The 19626-nt window shown below is 40.5% G+C and overlaps 1 protein-coding gene and 1 pseudogene across 7 annotated transcripts in view; one reads left to right on the forward strand and one right to left on the reverse strand.

Moving 5' to 3' along the window:
* Nucleotides 1–19626, forward strand: part of KHDRBS3 (KH RNA binding domain containing, signal transduction associated 3) — a 200531-nt gene that overhangs the window by 165455 nt on the left and 15450 nt on the right. The window lies entirely within an intron of this gene.
* Nucleotides 4569–5379, reverse strand: LOC107130703 (microtubule-associated protein RP/EB family member 1 pseudogene; annotated as a pseudogene).

Raw genomic sequence — 19626 nt, forward strand, 5'->3', positions numbered from 1 at the left:
CTCCTCACATCCCGTTCTTTAAGGCTCCTATGTTTCCACGGTGCTCTATGCTTGCTCTGTCCTCCAGCAGAACCTGCCGGACTGTTGAGAATCCATCTCCTTTTCATAAAGAGTCCCACAGTAGCAGGGACCCTTTTGTACTCATGTTTATATCACCAGCACCTAATGCAGTACTGATCAGAAAGGTGATCTGTGTGTGTTTTTCAGTTGAATTGATAACATGTAAGTCTGCATCTGTTGTAAACATTTCTTTATTAGAAACACAGTAAGAAATCTGGTACCATTGTAAGTCTAATGTGAAGATTGATGTAGTCTTCAACTCAGGCTACATAGAAGGTCACCTATGCAGCCTTAAAAAAAAAAAAGGGTGCCAAGAAAATCACCTGTTATTTTTTAATCTGAGTCTTGGTTTAGCACAGCTATCTATAAATTCTTTAAACTCTACAGATAATTCTGATAAGCAGCCAAAGGTTGAAAACTACTCTTCTTGAGTAATAAGTACTATATAAATTAGATAATATGTGTAAAGCACTTTGCACAGTGCCTACCAGAGAGTTGCTAAGGAAATACTTGTTTCTTCCAAAAATAAATTATTGGCCTTTTTATAATGTCTTCCATTCATTCATTCCCCAGACAACTATTGAGACCTGCGATGGGCCAAATTGTTCAAAAATACCTTATTCCAAAGGGAAATTTGAAGTTTTCTGTTCAGAATTTGAAGTTATGAATTCAAATGAAAGAAAATTGTAACTTTAAGAATGATAGAATACATAAGACACACTTCTAACAGAAGGCTTTTGCAGATCTTACATCATCTTCTCAATGAAGCCTAATGTGCCCAACATACTTCAAACTGTTGCTATTCACATTTAAGCTCTGCAAGGGCAGGAATCTTCATCCTTTTTTGTTCATCAACACTTCTTAAGCACCTAAGATAGTGAGTTGTTGTTTAGTGGGTATATTCTAAACTGTCGTCAGTAATAGATGACCATTCTACCAGGCAAACCAAAGGAGGTTTTTGTGCAGAAGAGCAAAAAAAAAAACGTTCAGTGGTCCTGTTGACTTGGTGTGCACTGGTAGTGACCAGTTTTTCAGTGAGGCTGCAGCCTGCTGTGCCTAGGAAGGTAGGTGCACTAAGTGTCTATAGAAAGATCCATAGAGAACATTTTGTGATGGACCTTAATACCAGGCTCAGGAGTTCCACAGTTTTTTGTTTGTTTGTTTTGGTTTTTATCAATGAAGGTGCTCCCCATGCCCGTAACCTGCACACTGGTCCAAGTGAAGGTCACCATGCTTGTGGAGCACCCGGACCTGGATGCTGCTTGCCCACCTCCACTGCAGTCCGGAGCTATCATGTCTCCCTGCTGCAGCCCATGTGATTGTTTCCGTATAATTACATGCTCTCATAATACCCAGCAGTTTTCCATCATAACTGCAATTTTATATTGAAGTGATTATTTGATCAATGTCTGTCTTCTTTTTAAAATCTATTCACTGTCACCTCCCCCAGTGCCTGCCACAGTGCTGGAACATACGTAGTGCTCAATAAATATTTATTGAATAAAATGTGGAGAGGTAGAATTTTACTTTACATCAGTAATTTTAAAACAAAGTAGGTATTCTTATCACATTTCTTATCTGATTAAAGTACTGTAAGTATCATAGTTTAAATGCTTTTAATGCCGCATATTTGAAGAGTGAGCCTGTATAATTTGATATGCAGATTGATGTAAGTTAGTGTGCCACCAGATTCCCCAGGAACACTAAAAACCATTTGCTGCCCTAACATTGTGTCAAAGGAAGATGCCGACAATCCCATAAAAAATCAAAAGGAATAATTATTTCACATGTGTAAATATTGCAGATCACAATCAGTATTTTCCTAAAGAGTAATGGATATGGCTTTGAAATCTGAATATCAAATGTGTTTATCAGAAATCTCCTCAAAAAGATACCTTAGTATACCAGATGGAAGGATTGGCTGCAAAAACAAATGCAAGATTAACAAATGATCCAGAGAAATACTGTAACCTGGCTCATAACATGTTGATGGACCATTTCTAATGGTATGGGAAGAGCCAAGGAATCCAATACCAAAAGATTCCATGCCTTGACTCCCAATGTAGTTGGACTTGGGGAATCAAAAACAGAAGTACAAAAAAAATAGGCTTAAGGAACCCAACCTTGATCTTGGTCTTTCCCCAAAGCTGTTGTATAGTTTTTGAACTTCTAAGCACATATTTCATTTGCGGCAGCCTTCCCAGCCTCCCTGTCACTTGGTAGCCAATCTCTGACCCCTTTTCTACTCTCCAGACGTTCCCTGGAACCTCAGTCTGTGGTAACAGTTCTTCTTCTTACACGTCCCCAGTATTTCAACCTGGTTTCTCAGTGTTAGGTTCCATGAATTTCTAATAAGTAGTTTCAATACTTCGTGCAAAGAATTGTCATTAAAATCACTCGTGATATCTAGTGACACTATCTATAATTGATAGTATTTTGTAAGTCATTCTTTGCCAGAAAAAAATAAGTGATAAGGATCTGTTCCCTTGTGTCTCTTCATAAGAAATCTTAGTTTTCTTGTTTGCGTTTCTGAGAAATTAATTGAAGTTTGAAATTAACTAACAAGCTACGTAGCAGTAAAAATACTGAAGCTTGAGTCAAAAGACATGTCCGAATTTGAATCCTGACTGTCATTTATTGTGTGACCTTGAGTGAGCCGCACAGTAAACTTTATGCTTAACTAATAAAGTGAGTAGGCAAATTAATATTCACCTTCCTGAAAGTCAAATAAAATTATGAAGTGCAGAGTACTGAGCAAACAAAAGGAAACTGTTAGTTGTTGGTATTTCTTTAGGGTTGTGTCACCTAAGTTCCTTACTTTTTTTTATTTTTATTTTTATTTTTTTACTCTTGAAGTATAGAATTTTATTTAGAAACTGTTTAAAGTGAAAAAAAACCTTGTCAAGAAAGACCAAGTGGAAAATGGGTTCCCAATAAAATGGAATTTTAGGGCAATTAAAGTCTAAAAGGCCGCAAAAGAGAAACAGCACCACTGCCGTTTGAACCATGGCTAGTTACTCGCATTTTTTGGCATTGTTAATCACTGAGTCTGGTTTTCCTCTGAACTCCATACAGCACGCACTACACAACAGTTTTATCGTATAACACTTGCTTTCTACACACATTTTTTGGCATTGTTAATCACTGAATCTGGGTTTCCTCTGAACTCCACACAGCACGCACTACACAACAATTTTATCATAGAACACTTGCCTTCTACACACATTTTAGGACAAGCTACCACCAGAAACTAATCAATATAGATACATCAGGGGCTAAACAATCTCAGTAGTGGGTGAGACACATTTTCCAGAATCCTGCAAATGAGGGAGCGTTAAGGAATGAAATATTTTAAATATTAATAATTAATTTAGACACGATATTATATTTTCTGCAAAAGAAAATTAACATTTAGCCACACACCAATGCATTTTATCTCCAAAGAAACTAGTGCACTGGCAAAGTATTCAGATTACAGTGGAGAGCTGTGGACAGCAGATACCAAAAATACCCCAGCCTTGCAGATCCCAAGGTAACGATGGCTTTCACTGACCACTCCCTTTGCCAGAGGTCCAGAAAGAATTGCAGCATGGTCACCTGCCTGCTTCACTTCCAGCTCTAAGCAGCAAACTTCAGGGAACCAAAGAGGAGTCCCCAGTGAGCAAGGAGAGCAGAGAAGAGAAACGTGGTCAATGTAAACCTAAAAGACAGTAAAATGGGATACAATCCCCATTCAAATCCCAGAGATGTGGGGAAGTCCCCAAAAGTAGTTGTTAGATTAAAAATCTGGGCACACTTCACTTCCCCAAAAATGTAATACATAGAAATTTTGGGGATAACTGGAAAAACAGAGAAATACTTAATGAAAACCAAGCTCTTCAACTCGAACATCTCTATGTTGTGGGCTGAAACACATCCTCTGTTATCCAGGAAACAATGCCTCTTGCTTTTTAGCAAGGATGCAATTGACCAATGACACCAAGTGGCTTTACAGGACAACTTTTTAAATACTCATTTTAGACCAAAGCCTAGGCCTGTGAGGCTTCAAGCAGCCCTATAAGACCTGTGACAGCAGGTTCCAAAGGTTCCAAGGTCTGGCCCTTCCTTCCCAAACACAGTGTCAAACACAGTATCTCCTGTAATGTTACATTTTATATTTTGAAATATGGAAGCATATTTTAAATACTCTTAAGGCATTTATTTATTACAGCGTTCTCTGATTTCACATTAGCTTAAAAATTCAATTGAGCCTTTCCATTTCTCCACTGAGGTCGCCGCCTCAGCATGTTACATAACACCTTCTCCAGTACTCAGTGTGACCCGCATCTGCACGGTGAGCCCCACAGTCAGCCTCTTTGTGTCCGAGGTGAACCAGGTGAACCCTAAGAAGAGGCACTTTCTGCTTATGAAAAGAAACCAGCGAGTCCTCTAAGGATAATAAAAGGGAGTATTTTATAGTTAAGCACATGAAGTGAAGAATTCAGATGTTGCTCTGCTGGTCCAGGCTGTTAATACTCTTCTTGCTCCTCCTGTGGGCCTCCTTCATCAGATGTCCCTTCATCTGTGACATACGGAATGTCTGCAATCCTCTGCAATTCAGGGTCATTTTCCCCCGCGTTCTCCTGGCAAATCAATTCAATTCAATTCTCCTGGCAAATCAATTCAATGTTCCATAGCTTTCCAAAATAGAAATCCCTCCCTTTCTCCAAGTCTTCAACAGTAATTTTCAGTACGTTGACTGCTGCACCAACTCAGCTGCCTGTCGTCCCCGTTGCGCACACCAGGGTTCTTTCACACCACGCCAGGGCCAGCCTTAGGAGCCGCAGCAGTTCACTGTGTTGAGATGGGCCTCTGGGGAGCTGCACTGCTAGGACTGAGAGGTTTCTTGGGTTTATTCAGAGCTGGAGCAATGAGAGAGGGAGCCACTGCAAATTCTTGACCTTGTCTGGCAGCCACAGGGTCATAGTCTTTTTCCACCATAGTTTGCATCAGAAAACTTCTTGAACCGCTGAACAAATTCAAAATTTTCGTGAAACTTTCCTTTTACTAATTTGTCCACAGGAATTATTTTGTCAACACCCATCCTCTTAAGACCTACTTGTAGTATTTTGAAGTTCTGGATGCACCCATGTTCTAGCTTAGCTTAGAATTTCACTTTCTTCAAGGCAATGGAGCCAGGGAACAGCATGTCCATAAACTAACACTAGGCAGCCCCTGAGCACAACTCTTCAACTGCAGAGGCTAATTGATCCAGACCAGCATGTCATGTCCACTTAGGTTATCAGTGGTCACTGACGTTGAGTACACGTTCACTGCCATCTTTGACTCTCGACAGAACCCTGTCCACTGCCCGCACCCAGGTCCGGTTCCAGGTCCTTACTTTTTAGGCAACAATGAATGTTTGCTGAATAGATTGTATGACCACAAAAGTAAGGACTCTGAGGAACATTACTCATTTAAAAAGGACTTCTGCTTTAATATCATTAACAACAACTGTCCTTCATATAGGTATATAACACATTATTTCATTTAAACTTTACAACAGTCTTATGAAAGATTTTTTTTAACTTTTACAGATGAGAAATTGAATGAATTTTAAGCTGACAGAGAGTAAATGCTGAAGCCTAATTTCTGATATATGTTCGTTTGGCTTCAAAGCCTGGTTAACTATTCTATGCCATCTTCCAAAATGATTACAGTAAGATGGAGAAACCTGCTTAAACATGAAAACCCGAGTCTGTAAAAGTAAATATGGCATTGCACAGACCTCGCACATGGACGGCAGCACATGCTCTGTGAGCTGCACGCCCGGGCATTGCTGAGGCTTCCTGGAATGGTGGACTTGGGTGTGCTGGAGGAGGAAAGAGGCACAGTGGGAACTGAGGCAGTTCTCATAAGGCAAACATTATTCTCCTTGTCTCCTTTTTCTTGGAATCTAATAAAAATTCATAATTTTTTTTCAATTCTGTAGAACCATCTGCAACCTTTTAAGCAACTTTGTCGTAGGAAGAGTAGCAGGACATTGCTGTTTCTGTTAAAATAAGAAAATAAGGTTAGCTATCTCTATATCGGAAAAATACAGGGATACTCACACACCTTATTTCCAAATGCATTGCTCTATTTTTTAGGGCTGGGTTAAACTATGAATTAATCATAAATTCAACCAAATTAGATGTTTTATTTTTCTCTCATGCAAGGATGTAATCGGCTCCAAGCTCATGTGACAGCTTTCTGTAGTTACTAAGAGTCCAGGCTGCTTCTGCCCTTCTCTTCCACACTCCTTCACCCTGGCTTCTATCCCAAGGCTCTTCTCATTCACAGTGGCTATTATACTTCCAGCTGCCAAGTTGAGGTTCAGTCAGGAAGCAGGGGGAAGAGTGGAAAGCCATGCCTCCTAGGTGAGTTGGTCTTCTGTTAGGAAATTTCCTAGAAGCTTCACTCCGTAAATTTTGCTTCTATCTCGTTGACTACTTCATCTGCAAAAGGATTGATATGTTATCACTAGTGCCCAATCCCTAGCATTGTAAGGGATCTGTTGGTAAGAAAGAAGGTGAAGATGCATGTTAAACAGGCAACAATAAATGCCTCTTGGTTCTTCTAACATATAAATTAGGGATTTTTCTTTTAGATTTTTTTCCTTTTACTGAGATATAATGTACATACTGCAAAGAGCATAAATTTTTATTTATCTGAAAAAAAATAGTTCAGTGCACATTAACATATGTATACACCCACGTAACCATGAGGAGAACTTTTCAGGCACCCCAGAAGTTTCTCTGGCTTTTTCTCTTAGATGTTGGTTATCAGTTATCTTACCTCTCGTCATCTCCTTTTGATTCTGAATTACATGGCTTTTTTTTTAAAGTACCCAAACATATCTCATATTATTCTGAGAATGTACTGATTGGCAGTTAAATTAGATGGTAGTGAAAAGCAGGTGGTGTTGAAAAAAATCTACACTTGGCTTTTAGAGTAACTAGACTTCTATCCTGATTCCATGCATTTCTAGCCATGTGACTTAGACAGGGTCTAAACTTTATGGCTCTGATGAGCTGCTTTCTTATTACTAACCCAGAATGAATGCTGCTGTTCTGCTTAGAATGATTTTTTTCTTCATCTTTGTCTGGCTTTTCTCTTAGTTGTCAGTTGAGGCGTTTCTTCTTTCAGGAATCTCCCCATGTCCCCCAAAACTGGTTCAGGTATCCCACCTCCATGTTCCTGCAGAACTCTAGGTTTCTCGGTATCATCGTGTTCCATTTCCCTGTTGACACTTGTCTCACTTGTGCACTAGACTCAACATGGTTTATCACAAAGACCGAATCTTGTTTGCTGCTGCATTCCAAGGCCCAGCACATAGTGAGTGCTCTGTAAATATCTGCTGAACAGATGTTGAATGAAAAAGATGGTCTCTGAACCTCCTAAATTCATACTAAGACTATTTCACAAAACACAGTAGACATGGTAAGAGCTTGTTTTCTTAAATGGCAGAAAAGTGTTGTTTTTAAACCTAAATTTATGAAATGGACATAACAGCTTTATTGCAACTTTATTTTAAAGATGAAAGATAAATTTTGTAAAATACATGGCTTATAATAGGTATTTCATAAGTGATATCTATTGTTAGTGTGATATTAAATTTTATTTGCATGTCTTTGTGTCTCGTGTGACTGTGAACTCATTGTCTCCACATGCCCATCACCTAGCGTCAGATAGTAGTAGTTGCAATAGGTCCATCTCTAAATCAGTCTTGCCAGAAACTTCCAGGGCACACGCTTCCTTATTGCTTGTTCTGAGTAATCTATCTTCCTGAGTCTTCTTACACAGAAGGTGGTACTCAAGCTTTGTGGAGAATAAAATAAGAGAAAAAGGATTCTGAGTGTCTCATGAGAGATTAAGGTTAAACACAAAGCAAGAACTTTCTGGCAGATCTGTTCGAGGGTATTACTGTGACAGGTTATTCAGGTTTCATCCCTAGAAGTCTTTGAAAGTGGAGAGATAATCATTTCTCTCAGATGATTAAGACAGTTTAGCCTGAAGGCCAGTAGATGGGCCACATGACCTCTGAAGGTCGATTTCTTCCCTTTGATTCAGCCAAGTACCAGTAAGTTCCTGCACTTTGTAGTGGAGATAAAGTTTAGAAGTATTTCACAGTAGAAAAGGGAAAGGACCAGCTGTAAAAGACAAAGTTCCTGTCTCCAATTCTCTGGCAAAGCTGTATTAGCATTTGAAATCCTTTTATTTGACAAAGTCATTGTTATATCTGAGTTTTTGCAAACTTAATTACAATAGGGTTAAGGATAATAGTCACCATTTATTTTGTACTGACTAAATGGCAGGCCAGTGACTAGTGTTTTGTGTAGGTGAACTCATTTAATTATTACTCGTTCATTATCAGCCTGGCTGTAAGACAGCTGCAGCAGGCACTTGGTGAGCAGAAAGTATAAGCCAGATTCCTTCATTCATTCATTCCTTCTATCAGTGTCTTTATTGAGCACCTTTTATGTCTGAAACACTTTAGAAGCTGGAACTCAAAAAATTTAGCTGCCTGCCCAAGCTTACCCTGCTTCTAAGTGGAAGAAGAGGATTCAAAACTCAGAGAGCCTTTAATCCATTCTCTGGGCTCTTAATCATTGCTGCATGCTAGGTCTCCATAATAATAATGGACTTTGTCCATAAAATGCTTTACAAACAATCGTCGTTGATCCTATAGCAGCCAGTGAAATAGCTAGAATGTGAGATGGAGAGGCATTGGATTGAGGTATGAAGAAATACTGAAGTTATCGATTGGGACATCTAGAATACTGTAGGACTGTTAGAACCCACGTTCTATGTCCGAGCTTGAATACTTCACCTGATAGGAAAGCAAATGCTCTAACCCCAGTATACTCAGTAACTCCTGTCAGGCTTCTGACTGTTCCATGGCAGCAGACTCCACCCAGATAGTAACTTCTGGAAGATTACGGAAAAGGCCAAGACAATGGGCAGAAACACCTCCGGAGGGAAAGCATTCTGCTGCTGGACCCTGTTAGGAGATGGTTTATGATAGGAGTGGAGAGATGAGAGACAAGCCACCAGCAAAACAGCGACATGCCTGGGGGCAGGGAGGGAGTAAGGAATGTCTGGTAGGAAGGCTAGAAAACCTCCTGGAAGAGAACCTGGAACAAGTAATTGCTTATGGAGTCCCACCTGAGCTTTATGGAGCATCAATGCCTGTGCTTTCCTAAGGAAGGAGCCCTTGGGTCTGGAATTCCTGTGGTGGTCTGGGTTTCAGCAGACTGACTCCCTGGAGAGTATCTGGGTAGTGTAATATTGCTAATTTTGATAACATAAAACCTTGGTGTCAGAGAAATTAAGAAGAGCATTGTTGTATTTACACAGACCTTTGTTCTAATCCTGGCTTCACCACTTACCAGCTGTGTGATTTTAAGTAAGTTTCTTAATTTACCAAACCTGCTTTTTTTTTCTGTTTTGTGAAATGGGGTAATATCTATCTGCAATGTGTTATAAAGTTTAATATATGTATGTATGTATACAGATGTGTTGCTTAACAATAGGGATACATTCTGATAAATGCATCCTTGGGTAATTTCATCACTGGGGTAACATCGAAGAGTGACTTACTACCCAGATGGGATAGCCTAATGCACACCTAGGCTGAATGATGCAGCCTCTTGCTTCTAGGCTACAGACCTGGACAGCATGTCATTGCACGGAATACTGTGGGCAGTGGCAACGGTGGTCAGTATCTGTGTATCTAAACCTATCTAAACATAGAAAAGATACAGTAAAAATACGGTATAAAAAAAGGTGGTACACCTGTGTAAGGCACTTACCATGAATGGAGCTTGAAGGACTGGAAGTTGCCTTAGGTGAGTCAGTGAGTGGGTGGTGAGTGACTGTGAAGGCCTGGGACATTGCTGTGCGCTATTGTAGACTTCATAGACATTGTATGCACAGGCTACGCTGCATGTATTAAAAAGTGTTTTTCGGCCGGGTGCAGTGGCTCACGCCTGTAATCCCAGCACTTTGGGAGGTCAAGGCGGGCGGATTGCCTGAGGTCAGTAGTTCAAGACCAGTCTGGCCAACATGGTGAAACCCCATCTCTACTAAAAATACAAAAAAATTAGCCGAGTGTGGTGGCATGTACCTGTCATCTCAGCTATTCAGGAGGCTGAGGTAGGGGAATTGCTTGAACTGGGGAGGTGGAGGTTGCGGTGAGCCAAGATCACGACACTGCACTCCAGCCTGGGCAACAGAGTGAGACTCCATCTCAAAAAAAAAAGTATTTTTCTTCAATAATAAATTAACAGCTTACTATAACTTTTTTACTTTATAAACTTTAATTTTTTAACTTTTTAACTCTTTCGTAACACTTAGCTTAAAACACAAACATATTGTACAACTGTGCAAAAATGTATCCTTATTTCATAAGCTTTTTCTGTTTTAAAACTAATTTTTTTTAACTTTTTAAACATTTTTGTTAAAAACTGAGACAGACACACACTACACAGCGTCAGGATCATCTACATCCTTATCTTCCACCTCTACATCTTGTGCCTCTGGAAGATCTTCAGGAACAGTAACATTCATGAAGCTGTCATCTCCTGGGATACGGGTACCTTCTTCTGGTTACCTCCTGAAGGACCTGCCCGAGGCTGTTTTACAGATCAAGTAGAGATAACTAAAACAGCCTCAGGCAGGTCCTTCAGGAGGTAACCAGAAGTTACATTTTTTTCTTTTTAATAAGTAGAAGGAATATACTCTAAAGTAATGATAAGAAGTATAATATGGTAAATAGAAAACCACTGGCGTAGTCCTTTAATTTTATTTTCAAGTATGATGCACCATACCTAATTGTATGTGCTAGACTTTTATATGACTGGCAGCACAATAGATTTGTTTACACCACTGTCACCAACACAAGTAATGCATTGCATTATGATGCTACCACGCTACAGCGATAGAAATATTTCAGCTCCATTATAATCTGAAGGGACTGCCCTGGTATATATGGTCTGGCATGGACTGAAACATCATTATGCGGTGCTTGATTGTTTATGTATACACATGCGCACACACTTCTCTACAAAACCCAATGCCAAAGTGTGAAAGAGTTCTCTCAACTCGCTGTCTTCGCTTGATCTTCTTTCACTTTCTCTTGAACTTGATCTTTTGGTCCCCACCCTGCTACTGAAACAACTCTGTTCAGATCCTCAGTGACCTCCTCTGAGCACCTTTGCCACACTTGATGAGGGATCCGTCCTTCCTTCTGAAGAGTCTTAGGCCCTCACCATCTCGGAGCCTCTGGGCTCCTCTCTCTCTGGCTGGGTGTTCTCCATCTCTTGCTAGACCCTCCTCTTCTTGCCCTCTGCATTCTGGAGTCAAGGGGACTCACTCCTTTGACCTCTTCTCCATTCGCTCTCTTCTCAGTGGTCTCACTGTCTCATGGTTTTAACAACCAAGAGCAATGATCATGACTCCCAGATTTATGTCTGCAAGTCACACCTGTCTTCTGATCCCTGGATTCTCTTTCCAGCAGCCTTCTCTCCAGAGGGGGGTCTCTCAAACCTAACGTGTCCCAAATCAAACTCCTGATCTCTCCATGCCCTGAAAGCTGTTGCTGCTATCCTCTTCCCTTTCTCTGTAAATGACAATTCTGGTTTTTTCTTGGAACCAAGAAAAATTTCCCATTTCACTCAACCAGGATTTTAAACACACACACATAAGAAATGAAAGCCTCTCAGTGACCTGCATGACCCTACATGGTCCACCTGCCTTCTTACTGATTCTGTGGCCCTGTCTCTCCCTTGTCCTCTCTGCTCCATGTGCACTGCCTTCCTTTCTAGCCCTCAGCTGTACCAAGAATATATCCCCTGAAGGACTTTGACATTTAATAGTCCCTCTGCCCACAGTACTGTGCCCCCAGATAATATCTGCATATCTCCTCCAATTCCTTCAAATCTCAGCTCAGAGGATACCTTATTAGAGAGAGTTCTCTGACTACACCATAAAATAACAATCTTAGTTCAGTTCTTCCAATCTCTTAGCTGCTCTTCTTACTCTAAGTAGCACATATGATCATGCGACATATTATTTATACATATATATAAATGGTTTGTTGTCTGTCTTTCCCACTAAAGACAGCTCCCTGAAAGTAATGCATTTGTGTTGTTTCTTAAATGTTTTAAATAACTTGAATCCATGCATGAATGAATCAATGCATGCATGATATGATTGTCTCGTATTGTTTGATTTCATGCATGGCTACTGCCGAAGTTGGTAAGTGGCAGAACCAGGACTCGGCCTGGTCTCACTGGAGCAGTTGCTGTCTCTCCTGCACAGTGAGGTGTTCATGCCCTCACCTCCCACTGGGTGCTACAGAGATACTTAACAACAAGGCTGTGCTGCTGTGCACCCCAGTTTGCCTACAAATGCAAGGGTAAAATGGATAACTTTCTTCTAGAGCAATGGCAAGACTTAATAAGCCAGGTGAGTCCACTTTCCTTGTAGAATGTATAGAAATATCAGCTCATTTTAATGCCACAATAAGGTTCAGATTTTAAAAGTCTCTGTTTTACAAAATAGAGTCTCTGTTTTACGAAGTACTATTAAATATTTAAATAAAACCAGTTTCGTTGTTTTTTAAATTACTAATTTGTAAGAGGAAAGGATCTGTTTTCTCAGCTATCATTTTAAAATTCTGTTTTGTCCCTGGGGGATAAATTTTCAGTTGTGATTTTTTTAAAGATTTTATTTTTCCCACAGTCCTGGATTCACAGCAAAATTGAGAGGAAGGCAAGATTTCCCATAGACACCCTGCCTCTACACTTGCACAGCCTCCCTATTATCCACATCTACCACCAAAGTGGTATGTTCGTTACAATCGGTGAACCTACATTGACACATGATCATCACCCAAAGTCCTTAGTTGACATTAGGGTTCACTGTTGGTGTTGTAGATTCTCTGGGTTAACACAAATGTATAATGTCATGTGTCCACCATTAGAGTATCACACAGAGTACTTTCACTGCCCTGGACATCCTCTGTGCTCTGCCCAGTCATTCCTCCCTCCCCTCAACCCCTGTCAGTTGATGACTCAGTTACATGTGTATACACTTGATATCAACCCATTTCTTAAAATAGGACTCTATTGTAAACTGGGGTTTTTTGTTAACTCTTAATTAAATGGGGAGCAGGAATGATTCCTCAAATTATTTTAAGTCCTACTTCCCACTGTTTTTCCCAAATCACATTTTATAGCTTGAGAAACGTGGTGAAATTATTTTTTAAGTTTGCCCTTGTTTTCTCTCACCTGTCAGCACTGTGATGGATGTTCTCCTGAGCAGTGAAATGTCTAACAGTCAGGTTCACAATATCAACTCTGAAAGCTCTATAATTTAGAAAGCCAGACCTTCAATTTTTGTAAGCTGATAGGATTGCTGAGCTTTTCTCTTAGAGAGGGATTATCTGATTAAACTATAAATTTGGTTTGGCATTTTCAATGGAAAATTATTTAAATATTCCAATTATTGGCAAGTGAATGTGATTTTTAATTCCTAAAGAACATTATTTATTTGAAACTTGTTTGTTTCTCTTTTCTTACATGCTTGGCACTAGTAGATAAAACATGCTAGTTAGGGAACTGAAGCTATTCCCATGTTAAAACTGTTTGTAAGGATTTGAGGGTGATCTCTATATTTGCATTGCTGATGTGACATCCTAGTTCCTCTGACTTTTTGCTGTCTGCCCCAGAAGACAGAGCTTTGTAGTCATGGTATTATGTGAGATCTGAGACTAAGCATTTGTGACATTGGGCTCTGTCCTCTGGCTAACTAGTTAGTGAATACTTCCTCCCTTATTACTGCTGGACAAGGAGACAGTTTTCCAAATAAAAGAATCATTCTTCAGGCAAGCGTAATGCTCACTCTGCCGGCCTCCTAAAATTTACTGAAGCCATGTGTCCTAGGCCAGTGGTTCTGAAAGTTTTTGATCTCACCATCCCTGTATACTTCATGCTCTTAAAAACTAGTGAAGTACATTGGTGTGGTGTGGGGAAAAAAATTACCGAGAGCCACAACATGCTTTAGTGTATGTGGTTTATATATATTTATTACATTAGAAATTAAAACAGAAACATTTAAAAATATTTATCAGTCATTAAATGTGACAACCCATTGCTTGTAAATATAATCTGTTTTTATGAAATATCTCTATTTCCTTAAAAAAATGGTAAAAATTGTGGCTTCTCATTTATGCTTCTGCATTCCTTCTGATGTGGTATGTTGTTGTGATTGAAGTAGTTGGAACAACAGATATGTAGCTGGAAAGGGGAAAGTAGCCTTTTCAAATAATAGTCGCTATTCTTCTTTGATAGTACATCAAAACTTGGCAGGTAGTAGTGTTTGTTTGTTTGTTTGCTTGTTTGTGTGTTTTTGAGACGGAGTCTCGCTCATTGCCTAGGCTGGAGTGCAATGGCGCGACCTCGGCTCACCGCAACCTCTGCCTCCCGGGTTCAAGTGATTCTCTTGCCTCAGCCTCCTGAGTAGCTGGGATTACAGGCATGCACCACCATGCCTGGCTAATTTTGTATTTTTAGTAGAGATGGGGCTTCACCACGTTAGCCAGACTGGTCTCCAACTCCCAACCTCAGGTGATCCACCTGCCTCAGTCTCCCAAAATGCTGGGATTACAGGCGTGAGCCACCGTGCCGAGCCCAGCAGGTTTCTTAAAGAATAGTTGTAATGTAGACTGTAAAACCATACCAGTAATCTTTTCATACTCTGTTACATTAAAATATCTTGGTCTCCATACACTTGATGGGTTTTTTGGCATCATGCATGGATCATTTGAAAAATGTCACTTCGCTAAGTTATGCGTATCTTCACAGTGCTGTGATACATTTCATTAGGCAATATCAAAACAGTCATATTATCACCACTGATCTCACAGAGATAAGTATTGACTTTGCCATCAGTTTACAGTAGCAAATACTGGTTTTCCAAAATTGCAGTTTCTACTGGAATGCTCAAATTCTGTCATTGGTAACCAAAACTGTCGGTTGTTTTCCTTAAGGTGACAGTTGAAAATGTGAACCAAATACCCAAGTCTGAGTAAGCCTAGTTCATTGCTGTGAGTTATTTCAGGTAACAATGATGTTTATGGAAAAGGCAGCTAGTTGACCTCACAATGTAAGGAATGGCCTCAGGTGCTTTTCCTTGAGATCACCCTTGTACTTCAGTGTGCCCCAGAATTGCTTTCAAGAGCACTTTCCCCATCATCATACAGAAGTTAAGATGTGTCTTTAATAGTTGAGATTTAATAAAATTAGTAAACATTTACTTCATCAAGGACATTCTTAAGTGAAAATGCCTTAAAGAAAAAGAATTATCATGCAGCTTGGTGCCACTGCCTTGACTTTTGGTCAATCACCAACAATTTTACCCATCACATAAAAGTTCGGTACAGTGGGCCGGGTGCGGTGGCTCAAGCCTGTAATCCCAGCACTTTGGGAGGCCGAGACGGGCGGATCACGAGGTCAGGAGATCGAGACCATCCTGGCTAACACGGTGAAACCCCGTCTCTACTAAAAAAAATACAAAAAACTAGCCAGGCGAGGTGGCGAGCGCCTGTAGTCCCAGCTACTTGGGAGGCTGAGGCAGGAGAATGGCGTAAACCCAGGAGGCGGAGCTTGCAGTGAGCAGAGATCCGGCCACCACACTCCAGCCTGGGTGACAGAGCGAGACTCCGTCTCAAAAAAAAAAAAAAAAGTTCGGTACAGTGAAAAAGACAAGTAACATCTTAGTGTTATTCTGAAAACATTTTGACTTGATGAAACCCTGAAAGAGTTCATAGGTCACACTTTAGAAACCACTACCCTAGGCTATTTTGAAAAGTAAGATGCAGTAATGCTGTGGGAGAGGTGGACTTATGATGGATCCAGCAGCAAGAGAAGAATAAAGCAAACTGTCTGAAACATTTGACACCTCACGCAGCCTTCCCATCAAGGGACTGTCCTCACATTGTAAGCCCCTTGAGGGCAGAAATAGCATCATTGCCTCTAGTCCCATGGACAGCAGTCTGTGCATGTGAGGGACACCCCCACAGATGGGCTGAGCTTTTGCCTCACTCATCAGAACTGGCCCCGTCTGGCCTCGGAATTCTCAGGGTAAGAGGGACAGGCTAACAGTAATGTATTTACTCTGAACACATTTAACAAAACAAGACGAGAATGAAGTTACTGCTATCTCTTTTCCCAGATTAAATGACAGTAGCCATAGCAGTGGCATTGCCCCAGTGGGAGCACTAGTGAACAAAGACCAAGGAAAAGCCAAAATTCAGCAAAGTTGTAGTCAGGTGACTGGACTTTGGCTGTAACTCCTTTTTTCACCCAACTTGCACAACCTAATTGTGGAACATATTATTCAATACCTTCCTGGGGAAATATTGTTAAATGTTATAAAAGAACTATTGGATAAGTAAGGCTCTTATTGAAAGCAGACTGGAAATTTTTTAGTCATTTATCTTAAAGGAATTTAAAATCTTCAGTTATGTATGATAATGTGAAAACAAGAGTAGTCCCAAATTTTATTTTAAATATTACTTTTCATTTATTTTGCTTTATTTATAAAAAATTCCTAATGGTTAGTAGAAGAATTAAAGTCTCCTTCTAAATAGAAAGGAAATACTAAACTAGGTCAGTCTAGAGCAATTACCTGGATTATGCATGACTCTTTCTATTTTTCCAATCTCATAATAAGCATTTAGTAGGTGTTAGCTAAAGTCTTAAATTTTATCATAACAATTACAGATACAATTTTCCTTAAAGGAATGGGGCAAAATAATCAAGAAAAATTTTGCATTAAATTTAAATAGTGCAGAACTTAGTAATGTGACTTCCGAAGGAATTTACTACCCCTTCGCCCACTCCCCCCAGATTGTCACAGACATGACAACAAAATATTATTATTACAGATGAGTCATTGAGACATGGACAAAGTTTGCAGTCCCAGTGTTTGTATGAGTCATTCATGGATCTCTTTTGGAATGCTGCTACGTGCTAGGTGTCAGCACTGTCCAGAACAAATATGAATGAGGTGTCATTCCTGTCTTCTGTCTCAGTTTTCTTTCCTGTAAAATTAAATAGTACGTCTACCTCAAATAATATGTTTTGAGAATTAAAAGATTATCTAAGTGCATTGTAAACTAAAAAGGACTTTTAAAAAACAGTAGATTGAATCAAGAAGATGGACTAAGTGCCTATACCTGATCCACCCACCCATCCTTTTTAAAATCCCATGAAGTGACAGAAACAAGTTTTGAAAGATTCCTGAGAAAGAGGAAGTAGATGAAACCAAACCTCTGAAAAAAACACAATCGGACGAAACCCCATTCGAGAGAAGGGTGCTGGAATGGCAGAGTGGCTTAGGGAAGATGTAACCAAACCACACCAATGGCTATAAAGGATAGAAAGAGGCTCAGGGTTTTCTCAGAACTGATTGAAGAGCTGCCTGTGAAACAGCAAGGCTGGTCTGCTCTGCCTCCAACTCAGTGGTTCTGAGTGCAGGGTAATGGTGTTGGATCCCCGAGTAAAGCTGTAACAATGTGAGGCCAAACCTCGGGTAGTCCCACCCTCTGGAGGACCCAGGAGCCCCCAGAGACAAAGCATACGTTACTGGCACATCCCACCCAATGGTATATTGTGTCCTTCTCCATAGCCACCAGAAGAAGCCTATTTTAAATAAGGGGTAGCTTTTACAGACAAGCAAACTGAGAACCTCAAAAGCAAAAACTAACACATATCTAAAATTTACAAAGCATTTAAGAAACGTCATATTTAACAAACTGGAAAACACCTTGAGTAAACAGCTCACAGAATAGAAGATGATTATAAAATAAGTGACTAAATCTTAGATGGATAGGAAGACATAGCGTTCAGTTATAGAGTTGGGAATTTAGAAGTTAGTAGATGGCTTGCCGGGTGCCATGGCTCACGCCTGTAATCCCAGCACTTTGGGAGGCCCAGGCAGGCACATCACGAGGTCAGGAGATCAAGACCATCCTGGCCAACATGGTGAAACCCCTGTCTCTACTAAAAATACAAAAATTAGCTGGGCATGGTGGCACGTGCCTGTAGTCCCAGCTACTTGGACGGCTGAGGCAGGAGAATTGCTTGAACCCGGGAGGCAGAGGTTGCAGTGAGCCAAGAGCGCGCCACTGCACTCCAGCCTGGAACAGAGAGAGAGAGCGAGACTCCGTCTCGAAAAAAAAAAAAGAAGAAGAAGTAGCTAGTGAGGTAGGAAGCAAACCAGGAAGTATAACATCCTGGGAGCAAACCGAAGAAAGTTTATCAAGGAAGAGATGTAGTGATCAACTATGTCAGATAGTTACTGATCGGTCACATAACGTGTGGATGAGCACTGACCATTGAATTTAGCAACTTGAAGTTCAATGGTTAACTTGATAAGGGATAAAAAGTTTAAGAGGAATAATGGTGACGATTGCAATGAAGTTGAAAGGCTAACTGGTATAATCCTAGAAACTGAAAGAGAGGAAATCATAGAGAGTGGGATATATGAAGTTGAAGACTGAAGTGATTGCTAATGGCAAGATCCTAGAGTGCAACGTGGAGGGGATGGCTAAAGGAGGCCGGGTCAGTGGACAAGAGGAGCCAGAAAGTTGAGAGGCCTTCATGTTTGAAGGGTCATCTTCCCATATGCTGACATCACCAGGACTCAGGACAGTGATGCTGTTTAGAGATTGAAAGCTGGGTGTTTGTTCAGAGGAGTGAAGCACGATGGTCTGGAAATGGCAGAGGTGTCTGTACCTTAGGGGCGGGAGGGGTTAGCCAAAAAAAGGAAAAATACTCTCCTTTCCTCTAGGCCCATTGTATTCAGCCATTTTTGCAGTTGCTGTGAAGAAGTGCCTGAGGCTTGGTAATTTGTAATGAAAAGAGGTTTAATTGGCTTACAGTTCTGCAGGCTGTACAGGGCCTCAGGGAGCTGTTACTCATGGCAGAAGGCCAAGTGAGTGGGAGCAGAGAAAGAAGGGGGTGGCGCCACAGGCTTTTCAACAACCACATCTTGTGAACTGAGCAAGAACTCACTTATCACCAAGGGGATGGTGCTAAACCATTCATGAGGGGTCTGCCCCCATGATCCAGTCACCTCCCACCAAGCCCCACCTCCAACACCCTCCAACACGGGGGATTACATTTCCGCATGAGATTTGCAGGGGCACAAACATCAAACCACATCACCCAGTGACATCTCCGCTGTAGGAGTTAAAGAAAAAAGTGGAGAGGGTTGCTGGGGAAGAATTGTCATTAGAGGTAAATCAAGTTTTCATTGAGCAAGAAACTTTCAAAGAAGAGATCGAGACTATATAAGGGATTTTTGCTAGTGATGGCCTAATGTGTTTCTTGCCCATTCTCATATTTGGCCTAATGTGTTTTCTTGCCTGTTATCAATGTTAAAAGTTGTATCCATAAATGAAGAGATTTTTAGTGTTTTTCTCCTTTGCCATATGTTGGGTTTTTAGTTTATCCTTGGGAAATAGGATACCTCTTT

The sequence above is a fragment of the Macaca fascicularis genome, chromosome 8 (genome assembly GCF_037993035.2).
Source record: "Macaca fascicularis isolate 582-1 chromosome 8, T2T-MFA8v1.1".
Taxonomy (NCBI): domain Eukaryota; kingdom Metazoa; phylum Chordata; class Mammalia; order Primates; family Cercopithecidae; genus Macaca; species Macaca fascicularis.